The sequence below is a fragment of the Vipera ursinii genome (genome assembly GCF_947247035.1).
Source record: "Vipera ursinii genome assembly, chromosome: 6".
Lineage (NCBI taxonomy): Eukaryota > Metazoa > Chordata > Lepidosauria > Squamata > Viperidae > Vipera > Vipera ursinii.
Genome location: NC_139515.1, coordinates 71,759,992 through 71,773,181, shown reverse-complemented (window position 1 = coordinate 71,773,181; position 13,190 = coordinate 71,759,992). Strand labels below are relative to the sequence as shown.

General features: G+C 38.3%; 1 long non-coding RNA gene across 1 annotated transcript in view; it reads right to left on the bottom strand.

Annotated features, from left to right (window-relative positions):
- Window positions 1–1,935: 1,935 nt before the first annotated feature.
- LOC310641874 overlaps window positions 1,936–13,190 on the bottom strand; it is a 43,111-nt gene continuing 31,856 nt past the window's right edge. The window contains exon 3 of the long non-coding RNA XR_014492788.1: window positions 1,936–3,937. This is a non-coding gene — a long non-coding RNA (uncharacterized lncRNA). The remainder of the gene's footprint in view (window positions 3,938–13,190) is intronic.

Below are 13,190 nucleotides of genomic sequence, written 5' to 3'. Positions count from 1 at the left end.
AAACTCCATTTTGAAACTCTGAGTCAGCACTCTAATCATTTTACATACTAAATCTTAGTCCAAACTTTGAAGGTGGATGACTGTGAGTTCTAGTTCTTAGGCATGAAAGACGGATGGGTGACCTCCAGTCACTCTCAGCCCAACTCACCTCAAAAGCTTGTTGTTGTGAAGAAAAGTGAATGATAAAGGAGTATAAAGTATGTTTTCTGCCTTGAGTTATTTATATAAATAATAAAGGTGAGGTATAAATAAATACATGCATGCAAGCATACATACATACATGCTTTCATTTACACTTTATCTCTCTGTTACAAAACTTGGTGGATGTTAGATTCTGATGTATAGTGAAATCTTTCTTATTGCTTATTAATCTAATATTATGATTGGGGAATACTGAGGAATGAAAGTTCGCTTACTTTGGAGCAAACTGACCAACTCCACAATAAGAATGCAGTGGATTTGTATTCTTCACCTATATAATTGACAGAAAACTCCAATAATGTTTTAGCAGAGAGGGAAAATACAGTATCTTCCTCTATATTGGCTACCTACCTCCAGTAACATACTGAAATAATCTAATTGTCTAGATTTACACATTACCCTGAACTAACCATATGGGCTGGATCTACTCAACATAGCAAGTCATAAACAATTTAAATTATCATATTCTGCAAACACAGTTCATGAGGTGAGCTAATGTCATAGAAATGCTTTTATCTGCAGTCTAGATGCTGCCAAACTATAACCCCTAGCACCCCTAACCATTTGTCATGTTGGCTGGTGTACTGGTTCCATAGATCAGCAACATCTGGAGTACCACAGGCTTCTAGTAAGACTTTTTCACGCAGCAACTGGACTTTCTTGTGTGTGTGTGTGTGTCTGTGTGTGTGTGTGTGTGTGTGTGTGTGTGTGTGTGTGTGTGTGTGTGTGTTGAAGAAGTTTTGATTCTCATCCAAGAAGCTTCTTCAGCTCTGACTGGATGGTGGGGAATGGAAAGATTCATACTCCTTGAAGACAGCTGGTCATTTGCATTCTTTTAGTGAGTCATTAGTGCTACCTGGAGGCTTATCAGTGTTTTCAGAGTCACCTGAGTAGTGCAAATGTGTGTGGAGCCTTCTTGGAACTGTCGAAAGGACTGTGTTATAGACTGGAGATAGAGATGTAGACTGTGTGTACAACACAGTCCTTCAACAGTTGCCTTGTGAAAAGACATCTTTGGGATAACTATGACCTGGATGATTGAGAATCTCCACAGACATTCTATTATAACTATTATGTTGTAAGTCAAGGACTACCTATACGAAGAGATATTTTCTCTTTTTCCCCCCTCCACCTGCATTTCTCCCTTTTCATGAATTTACCAGCAGTTTACAGGTCTTTGGGTACAGTCTGACATACTATAACTGCTGCTGTCACAGAATTTCACACCAGATCCATCATCACAGAGCGGATAAACAATTGATGTCATAACAGATTAACATAAATCCTTTTTTGCTGTTGTTGTTACTTCCAAAGCAGACAATTTCTTGACGATCCTAAGCCTCATTAAAATACCACATGATAAAGCAGATTTTTTATATTTCCTGCTCTAGCTTCTTCTCTGGAAATGTGAAACTATGACAATGATTTGGAAGCAATATTTATATTTCTGTAAAGCCTAAAGTTTCATGAATTTTCCAGCAGCTGAGTTACACTGATATCTCAAATCAGGATGGTTGCCTTAAAAAAAACACCAAAGCATACTTTATAAAAGCCTCAGGTGTTCTCCTGGCTATGTATGTTTTTTAAATACAAGTTTTATTGATTTTCTGATATTACATTCACGTATTTGAAAAGCAACGTGGTGGCTGGGTAGTAGTAATTCAGTTACATACAGATATCATTAGTACAGATTTCAAATTGTTACCATAAATATTTCCTCTCTTTTCCCCTTCATATATTCTGTCTATTTGTAAATTAAAAGACAAGTTTTATCCTATCCATCACATAGAAAATAACTTTCTTAATATATCCATAGTTTTTAGTTTACACATATTCTAATTGTTTTAACATACAATCTTTTAGACAATCAATGACCTACTAGATTTTTCAATTTTAATTTCCACTAACATTTAGATTTAATGTTTGATATTTATCATTCCCAAGATTTTTAGTATACTCCCAATTCATCTATCACCATTCCTCACAAAATCTAATATTCAAAATACACATCCCATTTACTTAACTTCTCACCCTCTATGTCAACAAGTTAAGGATACAATATGATATCCTTCCTTTTTGCTAATTTTCACTTGTTTCTTTTTTAAGTAGCAATCAAAATTTCTTTTTATTTCAATATTTAATGCTTCCTCTCTTCCTCTTTATATCTGCTATCTCTTGCTTAAACTAATAATTTTCCTTTTTAACATTCCATATAGACCTATTTATTACTTTCAACAATAAGTTTTTAGCTTATCTACATTATTCACCTTTACATGACCTTTATGCACATATCAATAATCAAATTAGCTATTAATATTTATACTGCTAAATTTTAATGACCAATTTTTTTCTTTATCTCAGTTTATAACAATGTCTTGTGTTCAACATACACATTTATCTATTTAAGTACATTCTGTTTCAGATTTCAATAAGATGGTCGAAACTCCATTCTTCTTGAGTCTTATTCTAGCTTTTTTCCTTTGCCAAATCATCTTCCATGTCCTTGTTCTTGGGTCATCGAACCAATCTCCTTGTAATATCTTGTATATTAATTGATATTGGCAAAACCATCTGATCACCATTTTTTTGAGAGGACTTGTAGGTCTGGTGGGTTGTCTCTTTATTCTTCCATATCGACATAGTTGTTCTGAATTGTTTGTCTTCCCATCCAACTGTTCTTTTTTCTGGATCCTCTAGTTCCTTCTAAGTTGTATAAGAAACCTTTTCCTTTTTCCAGGTTGTCAATCTCTTTTCTGGGTTTTCAAATATCAATATTTGTTTAATAGTAGATTCTTCTGTCATGGTACTTGAATGTTTCATTTTTTTCTATTGTATTTTGTATAGATGGTTCTTTAACTGTAGTCAGAGTTTGGGCTTTCATATCTGGGCTGTCTTCTTGTTCCTTCACATAGCCTCTTAGTATTTCATTGGTTGTGGTAAGAATTTGGATTAGTGTTTTTAACATAGCAAGAGTTTGTTGATCTTCAGCTATAAATAAATTTTGTTCCTGGTCTTCTTCCATGTTGGTATTTTAAACAAAAGGCTTTACACTTAGAAAATCCAACAGAAATATTTTTATATATATAGATAGGGAACTCAAAGCCTTTTACAGCTGTTGTTTCAAAGTTCTCAAGGTTATGTATCTTATCTATTTCCCTGGGCAGTCAGCTAGGCCCCTTTTAAAGTTTCCCTTTGAGTCCCAAAGTTGTCTTAATCTTTTCAGTTTTTCTTTCTTTTTTTCATAAGAAAGAATCCAGATTTCCAACAGAAGTAGACAATGAACAATAGGAAATAAAAAATCTTTCAAACCACATGCTTTGAGAAATAAAGTTCCAATTGGGATTCAGTTACTTTTTTAATGTTTAAAATGCCCCTGGGTATTTAGTCGCCGCTCCTTCTAGAGGGAGGGCTGAAATCCCCCTTCCCTCACCGCAGGGGGGGGGAAATGCTTAGCAGCTTAAGGAGGTACAGAAAGTAATTAGTGTGTAAAAGAGGTAAATCTCACCCAGTCTCTCCCATGCTGCTTTAAGAGTAGCCTGGTGGAGAATGTGACTTCAGCTGTTCATAGCCTAGGGATGAGCCATAATGGCCGGTCCTTTCCTCTGCCGGTTTGGAGGGATCGCCAGGTCCAACGGGAGAGTTGCGGCTCTCCCGCAATCCAGCAAGTGCCCCTCCTTGCTGGTTGACTCTTCAGGGTGACTTTCAGCCCTTTTCAGGGGCCCCCAGCAATGGGAAACTGGATGGGGGAGAGAGAGTAAGCCTCCCAGCTGTCCATAGTGGCTGCGTGACAAACCGGAAGTCCTTCCTGGCTGTTTGTTTAATTGCGTTCAGTTTTAGTTAATCTTGAAAACAGATAAGCAGCCTTGATATCAAGGACTTCAGGTTGTTGTTTTTTTTAATGAATGAGCAAGCTAAGCACAATCCGTTTATTTTATTTCCTAATGTAATACAAACCTGGAAAAAGAACATGATGGACATGTTAGGTCCTTGAAATGGAGACATATGGGCCAAAGTCAACATCTGGAATATTTGAGTAGCTTTCAGGTCTTTGCAACATTGGAATTGGCTGATTCTCCCAATTCCAGCTCAGCATCTCAAACAATGCTAAGTGGAAGGCTTTGGTGCCATTTTTATTTACCCAATTTTTCCCAGCCTGGAATTGTTCCATAGTACAGCAGGACTTTTAAATATTGACTAGATGTAGCCTTCCATACTAATTGAATCTTTGCTGTCACTGGCTCTCTCCAGCAGGCAAGCTCTGCAGAAGATAATTAGTCTCCAGCCTTGTCATTGTTTGAGCCAATTCTGAAAAGAATCCACAAAGGAAGAACTGGAATATAATGGCTTGGTTATGTATATATGCTTGTGTATGCATTGCTTTGTTGCTTTTTAAATGTGCAAAGTACAATATGTCAATTATGCCACTGTTTGCTTTTAAGGGCAGCCAGACAGCCTTAATTGCTTTCCATCAGTTGACTTCAGCATGAATGTTTTTAAAATGGTTTTCTTCAGCCCAGGGAAAACTGTTCTGCTGGGAACATCTCCTCTTTTCACAGAGGTGCCTAATGTTTTTGCACAGTAATAATTAACAGCAAAGATGTTAGCTTCTCTAGGTTTTTCTAATATCTTACCAAAACTAAAAACAAATGTGGAATTCTGCTCAATAGCACTATAGTTCCCACAGTTTCCATATGAGGGTGGAAATAGATTTCTTTAATATGAGGGATTCTTAGTGCTCTCTGAGCTTGGTTGTTTTCTTGCGGACATTTCATTACCAAACTAGGTAACATCATGAGTCTGATGTCACTAGCTAGTTACTAACACTGATGATGTTATCTAGTTTATTTACTTATTTATAAAATTTATTGGCTGCCCATCTTACCATAGGATAACTCTGGGCAGCTTCCAGTTACATGTAAGCTTGAAACCTAAAAAGTGAAAACATTAAAACCAAAGACACATGGGGAGGGAGGAGTGGAGTGGGGGGGAGGGAAGTGGGATCTGTTATTACTCAATCAACCAACTCCATTATGCTGTCCTCCTCCCCCCCCCCCACACCAAGGCCCAAGCCGACTGGCAAAGTAACATCTTTAGGCCCTTACAAAAAATAGGAGGTTGGGGTTTGGGTAATGAAACATCTGTGAGAACACAACCAAGTACCCCTCATTTCAACCCTGAGCTACAAATACTCTCCTTTATTTCTATAGCTTAGAGGTTTTTTCCCACGACAAACATAATATGTAGACTCTGGAGATGAGATCTTAACTGCAGTAGAGTGAAAGCTATTTCAGAGTACATTGAGTTATCTCCTTCTGTGTATGCCCACTTTTGAGACAATGTTAAAGAAGAAATGAGCAGAGAATGGATGAATACTTGCAGTATTCTTGGCAAGAAGTGGTTTGCCATTGCTGCCTTCTTCCTAGGGCTGAGAGACAATATGACTGGCCCACGATCACCCAACTGGCTTTGTACCTAAGGCAGGACTAGAACTCATGATCTGCCAGTTTCTACCTGGATACCTTAACCATCACACCAAACTTGCTCTTAATGTACCTTCTGGAAGCTTTTAAATGTTGAAAAGTGGACATACTGGAGAAAAGTCCATTGTATGCATCAATTGGTAGAAGCTCATTTTAAAAAGATAATACCTGGAACTAAGGAGAAATTTCCTGACTTTGAGAGCAATTAATCAATGGAACAGCTTGCTTCCAGAGTTATGGGTGCTCCATTGCTAGAGGTTTTCAAGAAAAGACTGAACCTTCATTTGTCCAGCCCTATGATTCCATGATCTCTATGATCTGTGTCACAAAGTTATTCCATTCCATGAATTTATTCACAGTGTTAAACATAAAGGGGGAAAAACTACATTTATCATGTGTGTGTGTTTATATATATATACGTTTACGTTTACGTTTACGTTTTATTTAATTTATATATAAATGGCATCTTTCTCAAATCCTAGCTCTTATGAAGTTAGGCTCAAGAACAGATAGATGAGGCTAATGATCTTTATTTATTGCTGCTAATCTACAGTGTAATAGAGTCTGTTTTGGTGGATTATGGCAAATATTTTCATTGAAATGCACTGTACATTTATTTCGCTTTTCTATTGAGGACCCATCATAGACATAATATAGGGAATGGATGGGACTCTCTTTTTTCATTAATGCATATGCTTGGTGCATCCAGAACATATTTGGATGCATGCACAGTGAAATGTTTGAGTCAAGCCTAAGCACGTAAAACAGTACATGCAAGAGAGATCTCAGGTTTGTTTCTTTCATTTTATATAGAGCATTTTAATTATTTATTTAGCTACTAAGTTATACTTTTCAATGGTGGTACACTCCGTACAGCTTACTTTGGGGGGGGGGGAAGCATGGGCACCATTTCATAAAAAGGTGAATTTATAACTGTCAGTCAAGGAGGAGAGCTGAAATCAAGGTATTGAAACATTATCTGCTTTGCCCAATAAAAGCATGAACAAAGTTGAGAGATGCTAGTTGCATTCTATGGATGAGGCACCTTCCAAAGGCATCTGATGGGATATGACCCCAAAAGAAGGGCCTTCTCATTGACTGTACCCAAATTAAGAAGATTTTGCCCAGATTTAACTGGATCTAGATGTTTGAGATTGATCTTGTAGAAGTACCTGGAGCAATAGTGATATGAAAAATGAGCTAACCTGGGTAAGCAAATAAGAAGAAAATGTTTTTTTTTACTTTCCCAGCATGTTTCAAACATATGTCTGGGAGGAAGCATCACATTATCTACTTGTAAATCTGTATTTCCTAGTAAACATGTGGGCTTTCTTCTTCAGAAAATAGCCATAAGGCTACTTGGTTTTACAGCATGTCCTACTGATATTATATCTCTTGTCTCCGAGCTTCTGACAATCATGAAAAGACAAGATATTTAGCTCTGCAGTGGTATCTTTGACCTCCCCTTTGAATTTCAACTTTTGAAAGAGAACGGCTGTGCATATTTTGCCTAAACTTCCCTGAGATTCCTTTATAAAAATGGGAAACAACTATGGTAGGACTATACAGAAAAGGACAGACCTGGACACTTATTTTTCTGGAAATAAAAATATAGTTTTATTATCTGACTTGACCTCTTTCTAATATTACCTCATTTATTTCTGCCAGGCTCTTCCCACTTTCTAATTTTTTTAGTCTGACCCTTGGCACAGTGACCAATTTTGCAACCCAGAACATTATAGTGGAGTTGGGGAATATAAAAATTTGATATAAAGTGACTGGACCTTTGCCAAGGAAACAAAGGAAGCTAGGTTGAATGGGAAATATTGGGTTGCCCAAGTCTGTAATTGGAAGGAGTCAGAAACAGAGAAAAAAAAAGGTCTTTCAAGGTCAGGACAATATAGGAAAATAGCTGTTGGGAACAATAAAGGGTCTGCTTCACAGATAGTAATGAAGCCTGCAAGGAAATCAGAATTGGAGACAGAATTGGTGGAGGCTTAGAGAAGTTTGTCATAAATAGAAGACAGAAAAGAATAATTGCACACAGAAAATTGCATACATATACACAAATGACCTGAAGACGTGGATGTTCCAACAAGTGGGCCTGGACTAACTATGGTTTTAAATTTGGTTTTTATTGGGTTAAATTGTCATTTATTTACTACATCCATTGTTTAATTCTTTTTTAAATTTTGTACTTTGTTTTTTTAAAAAAAAATTTATTGTTGTGAGCCGCCCTGAGTCCTCGGGGAGAAGGGCGGCATATAAATTTAATTAAAATAAAAATTTTAAAAATGCAGGGGCAGAAGAGGCAGGGGGAAAAAGGAAAATGATTAGTAGTAGGCAGCTGAGGGAGAATCTCTTCTGCTGTAGAAAGATTACTCATGAGCAAGGGGAAAGGGTGAAAGTAAATGGCTTTTCTTCTTGCAGGATGGTACCCAGCTGGCATCTCGCAAAAGAAATGAATTGCTCTTGAGCAGCATTTTGGGACTTTGATGGGTTGTGGATAAAGAGATTGGCAAGTTTCCCTTGCAAGGAGCACCCAGTGAATTTGGCTGGGGGCAGGATCATGGCTTACCAAGCCAATGGAAGAGAAACAGACTAGCTTCAGAGCAACTCAAGATTGATCGAGCAGCCAGGATGAGAAATTAACCACAATGTGGGGCTCCATGCAGAGACTGTGAAGTATTAGTACCACTTCATAAATCCTTAAGATCACACCTGGAATACTGCATCCAGTTTTGGTCACCACATTACAGAGAAGATGTTGACACTTTGAAAAAAGTGCAGAGAAAAGCAACAAAGATAGTTAAAAGCCTGGAGACAAAAACATACGAAGAATGATTGCAGAAATTGGGTATGTATAGTCTAGTGCAGGGGTGTCAAACTGCCGACCCATGGGGTGGAGCATCATGCCAAAACCGTGCCCCCCCATTGCCGGCAATGGGGGAAAAAAGTCATGATACGTTGTGACACATCACTTGACATTGCAAGTTTGACATCCCTGGTCTAGAGAAAAGAAGGACTAGGAGTGACATGATAGCAGTATTCCAGTATTTGAAGGGTTACCACAAAGAAGAGGGGGCCAACTTATTTTCCAAAGCACCAGAAGTCAGGACAAGAAACAATAGATGGAAACTAATCAAGGAGAGAAGCAATCTAGAATTAAGGACAAACTTCCTAACAATTAACCAGTGGAACAGTGTGCCTTCAGAAGTTGTAGGTGCTTTATAACTGGAGATTTTTTTTTAAAGACTGGACAGCTACCTGTCTGAAATAGTATAGGGTCTCCTGCTTTAGCAGGGGATTGGACTAGAAGACATCCAAGGTCCCTTCCAGCTCTATTCTGATTGATTGATTGATTGATTGATTGATTGATTGAAGACCCATCTTCCCAGTTCAGCTAGAGAAACCAGGTTGGGAAGTCTGTTTTAAAATGTATTTAGGATGGCTTGTTGACTATTTAATAAACAATTGGGTGTTGAGATAGCAAATGCTGTTCATCTTTTCCCCAAGTGGTTTTAGCTTTCTGTCACCATTTCCAAAAGGATGCTGACATTCTGTCTGCTTCTCAAATGAAAGCCACCAAATTATCTTGCAGGAAAAACTTGAGAATTCCCTTTGGGAAGGTTTGAGCTAATGATAGTCTCCCAGTGAAGGGAGAAAAAATAGGGAGGCAAAAGCAGTATACAGTAGCCAAAAACTTTGGGAAAATATTCATTGTATCACAGAAAATGCATTCTTGACACTCTGTCTGCCTAGAGTCCTGGAAACCTGCATTTAACAGAAGGAGAGAATAAGGATATATATAAAGGTCCACTACTGACAGCAATCATAGATGTTATGATGACATTTGTACTGTGACATCCCTACACAAGTTTTAGCTTTATGTCCCAAAGGTGCTTTTCCAAAAGGCAACTGGAGTTTCTTGAGTTTTTCCTTGAAAACATTTCGCTTCTTTCTCATCCAAGAAGCTTCTTAAGTTCTAATTAGTGAAATGTTGTCAAGAAAAAAACCAAGAAAGTCCAGTTGCTTTTTGGAAAAGCACATCAGGGAGAACCATGACCTGGATGATTGAGAATCTCCATAGATTTCCAGCTTTATATACTTGCATCTCTTCACCCTACCCACATCTCTGTGAACACCTATAAATATATGTGATGACCCTTTCATTATTTAATCTCATTTAATTATACTAGCTGGGAAATTCTGGGAATTGAAATCCATACATCATAAAGTTACCAAGATTGAGAAACACTGGCCTACCATGTCTGAACTGCAAATTCCCTACAGCATACCTGTGAGAGATGGTGCCCATGTAGGGTGAGCTGACATAATGGGCTACCTCATTACTAGAGCATGCATTTGTTTTCATAATGAAGCATTCATGTACGCTCATGCATGCACACACAAAAACATATTGTGCTCCTCTAGAGATTTTTTTTATCTCAGTAGTGGGTCTTCATTACGCACCAGCTTTGCCTTTCTGGAAATATGTGTCATCTAACCTCCCCACCCAGAGATGTATTTTATTAGGTTTCACACCATGGCTGTAATTACTTAACTGGTGGATGTCACAAGATTTTGTAATGTGCTACAACACATTACTATATCTAATGCAGTTATTAAGAAATGTGTCACAATTTCAATTGTCTTTTGTCTTTTTTGAAAGTTTCCTCTTCCGCCAAGTCTACTGTACGTAGGTTGGAAATACATCAGTTGAGGCAACATACGTGATGTATGATATGCACTGCATAAACACGGCAAGGGAATGTATAAAGTTGATCTTAGTGGTGATCTGGCATATGCACTAGAGAGTGTTTGCTATGATGGCAATGATTAAAACATTATTAAAAAGACACCATGTTAAAGTACTGAAAAATAGGAAGCCTCCTTACACACAGTGACTCACATAAGTAGATCAGCAATGGCTATTTATTTTATCTGTGTCCTGTCTTTAACATTTTTACAAATAACTCAAGGCAGAGAACATATCCAATAACCTCCCTCTTCTTATTTTCCTCACAATAATAACCCTGTGAGGTGAATTCAGCTGAGAAAGAGTGACTGGCTAGCTGTCTTTCTTGGCTAGGGTGGGACTTGAACTCAGTCTCCAGCTTTCTAGTCTGGTACCTTAACCACTAGACCTCTCACTTGGATTGGAACTGGAATCTTCTAGAATCTGGATAGAAAATGGAGATATAGCTTTCCCATTGCTTGATTCATCTTTGGCAAGCAGATGACTCCAACTCCAAATAACTGCCTGCAAAATACATGTCTGGTAAGATTATCTTGCCCTCACTAAAGTGTATAAAGGGTTAGCCTCTTGTCCTCAAAAATAATATTTAGTGTCCTGTTATCTACATCACCTTGTATGAGGTGGGAGTGGAGGTGTTCATATTTTTAATATTCCTGAAAGAAGTCAATTAAAACAGTCTGCCATAGGGTTGTAATGAATTCATATTGATTAAGCTATCCAAAGGAGCAGATTGTCTGTCTTAAAAGAGAGCCGTGATGAAAAAGCCTTGCAAGTGTGGTTGTGTAGTGAGGCAGCTTGGCTTCATCTTGAGGAGTTGTGTGTTGTGGAGGGGATGTAATTTTCTTTGCTAAGGTAAAGTCCCTTGCCTCAAGGTAGCGTTTTGCATTCCTTTGATGCCTTGAGTAGCCATTTCAACAGATAGAAGAGCATTTGCCTGCACTACAGACACCTCTCCCCTCTGTTAGAACTGCAGGAGAAGGCAGCCAGTGCAAACAAAATGAAGAAACACAGCTGTTGCGTTTTGCTCTTAGAAGCAAGATGTCTGACCTGCATTTTTTTAAGCAGCATGAAAGGCAGGGGTGTTCTCCGAATTAGGCAACAACCAGTTCTGATGTTAATTCAACATGAAAATAAAAAAAAATCAAAGTAATTAATAAGAAGAAAAGAAGTACTAATACACTGAACTGTGGCTTATTGAATAATCCATATTTGGCTGTGTTCAGGAGGTATATGCAGGATTGGAGGCTTTTGTCAAAATGATAAAAGCACCATCATAACTTTTTTGGAACATACATGTGACATCAAAATGCATATGAATAAGGGAAAGAGGTTGCATTGTGACAGCACAATGCCGTTTCCATCATTTACTGCAAACTCCATTCTGAAGCCTTGATAATCTGGCTAGTTTTAAAGAAAGCATATTATGGTTTGTTTATGTGAACTAAAGATCCAGTTTAAAGGTTGTCTCTAAGCAAGTTGGCTTTCTTCTGCCCCTGCTTCCTTCACCGGACATAATGCATCCACAGGGAAATCTTCATCTAACCTCCTTGTGCACCTCATTTGACTCCAGGTGGCCAGTTTCAGCCCTGATCCACTCACCCCACTGGAACTTAGTTTTAGATTTTGCTTAGCAAGAAACAAGAGCAGTGTTTTTCCTTAGCTGCAGCAGCGCACACACTGATGGGGACCACAGTTTTAGAGGAAACAGGGAGGGCAGGCAGTGAGAACATAGGAAAAGACTAACTTGACTCAAAAATACTTCTGCTGGAGGATATCCTTCCCTTGTGCTGGCTCGTCAAGGTAGCTCAGGCTAGGAATCCAGTGTCATGCAGGACAATAGTACTTTTATTGTAAAGCGATAGTAACAGAACCTTGCAAGTCCGAATGTGCTTCGCCACTTCTTTGTCTTTGTGAGAACCAGGTAATGCCCTCTCTGAAACAATAATCCAGGTTACCTTCCTACCCTGCACTCAGTCCTCTTTTATCTAATTGTTGTCTTGGTAAGCTCTTCCTCCCGTCAATCCCTCTTTTTTCTCTATGTGAATCTTCGGTGAAGTGAAGGGGACCATGGGTGATCTGCAGAGCCTTTCTTTTGATGGTGTCACAGGCTCACCGTTGGATGGGTTCTATTTTCTCATCAACAAAAGGGAAACAAAAAGGTTTCTGCTGTGGCTGTTGGAAGGGGAATGGATTTGGTTTCCTGAATCTGCAGAACCTTCTTACAAAAATTTAGTGCTATGTATATGATCAGTCATCTGCGAAATAATAAAAAAATCCCTACTGTATACTGCAAGTTATAATAATAATAATAATAATAATAATAATAATAATAATAATAATAATAATGATAAAGTTGGAAGGGACCTTGGAGGTCATCTAGTCCAACCCCCTGCTCAGGCAGGAAACCCTACACCATTTCAGGCAAATGGCTGTCCAGTCTCTTCTTAAAAGCCTCCAGTGTTGGAGCATTCACCACCTCTGGAGGCAGGTTGTTCCACTGGTTAATTGTTCTAACTGTCAGGAAGTTTCTCCTTAGTTCTAGGTTGCTTCTCTCCTTGGTTAGTTTCCATCCATTGCTTCTTGTCCTGCTTTCAGGTGCTTTGGAGAATAGCTTGACTCCCTCTTCTTTGTGGCAGCCCCTGAGATATTGGAACAATGCTATCATGTCACCCCTCACCCTTCTCTTCATTAAACTACACATACCCAATTCTTTGTCATAACCTCCACAATATTATTACCCAGAATATAGG